Raw genomic sequence first — 1,512 nt, forward strand, 5'->3', positions numbered from 1 at the left:
CTCTCTCTCTCTCTCTCTCTCTCTCTCTCTCTCTCTCTCTCTCTCTCTCTCAACGCGTGGAGTTGAAATGATGATGCGGCAAGTACGGAACTTTCGGAATGTACGGATTTCCGTAAAAACAAAGAAGAATGGAAGCACTGCAGAATGGTTTTTTTCTGTTTATTCTCTCGGAACCCATCGCAAATCCGGTAGTTTTGAGACCTTATCGGTATGTCGGTAGAACAGGCCCAAAATCGGTATCTACCGGAAAAATCGGTAGATTTAGGCAGCCCTGCAATTGAAAAGAGATCAATTTTAGCTGCTTTGAGAAAGTTCAATTTTGGTGGTCAGTTTATAAATATGATTAAAACCATTATCACTAACACAGAGTGCTGTGTGCAAAATGGGGGGTGGTTGTCTGGCTGGTTTAACATAGAGCATGGAGTTAAACAGGGGTGCTGCGCCAGTCCACTTCTTTTTGTCCTTGTAGTTGAATTGATGGCCATAAAAATAAGAAGTAATAAAGATATAAACGGTCTGTCATTACAGAGAAGTGAAAGGACAGTGCATCTGGGTAAGATTCTTCAATTCGCAGATGATACTACGCTGTTATTGAGAGACCAACATGATCTTGTTGTTGCCCTCAGGAACATTGATAACTTCTCTAGGATTTCGGGCCTGAGACTCAATAAGCTGAAATCAAAGGACATGTGGATAGGTAGGAGTAAACATAATGATCAGACTGCAGGGAATATTGCCTGGATGGCAACTGGTGGCAAAATGAAGATACTTGGGATTTATTTTAGTGCAGTCGAGGAGGCTTCTAAAATTGATCTAAATTGGAAAGGAAAGTTAGAAACAATTAAAAATATCATGAAAATGTGGCAAAAGAGAAACCATTCACTCTATGGAAAGGTAATACTCTGTAAGACTTTCTTGCTGTCGCAAATTTCGTATATCATGCAAGCACTGTTTTTACCTGACGAGGTCACTAGCTACATTGACACACTGTTTTTACCTGACGAGGTCACTAGCTACATTGACACACTGTTTTTACCTAACGAGGTCACTAGCTACATTGACACACTGTTTTTACCTGACGAGGTCACTAGCTACATTGACACACTGTTTTTACCTGACGAGGTCACTAGCTACATTGACACACTGTTTTTCAAATTTTTATGGCAGACAAAGTTCTCGAACCGAAAGGCTAAGGAGAAGATTAAAAGAACAGCCATTTGCAAGTCTGTAGAAAAGGGAGGGTTAGGTATGATCAGGGTGCGTGGTCAACAAAAAGTGTTCTTATGGAAATGGATGAAGCGTCTAGCAATAAGCAAAAGTTTAGCTGAGGACGAGATGCAAATTACAGACATCATTTTTAATCAACTTGGTGGTCTAAAGTACTTTTTAACCTTTTCGCATCACGCCGCACCACATTGGCCCGCTATTTTTATATTACCTCGGAACGTACCGCTCCTCTTTGGCGCGCGCTATTTCACAACCTTTCACGACGGGACGCGCCACCCTGGATTC

At 41.5% G+C, this 1,512-nt stretch overlaps 1 long non-coding RNA gene across 1 annotated transcript; it reads right to left on the minus strand.

The window, feature by feature from the left end:
- Nucleotides 1–146: 146 nt before the first annotated feature.
- On the minus strand, nt 147–1,274 carry LOC118479178. Its single transcript, XR_004859515.1, has 2 exons — nt 1,115–1,274; nt 147–958 (listed from the first exon to the last, which is right to left on the minus strand). It is a non-coding gene; the product is annotated as an uncharacterized LOC118479178 (long non-coding RNA).
- Nucleotides 1,275–1,512: the final 238 nt, after the last annotated feature.

This window comes from Aplysia californica, unplaced genomic scaffold (assembly GCF_000002075.1).
Source record: "Aplysia californica isolate F4 #8 unplaced genomic scaffold, AplCal3.0 scaffold00033, whole genome shotgun sequence".
NCBI lineage: Eukaryota > Metazoa > Mollusca > Gastropoda > Aplysiida > Aplysiidae > Aplysia > Aplysia californica.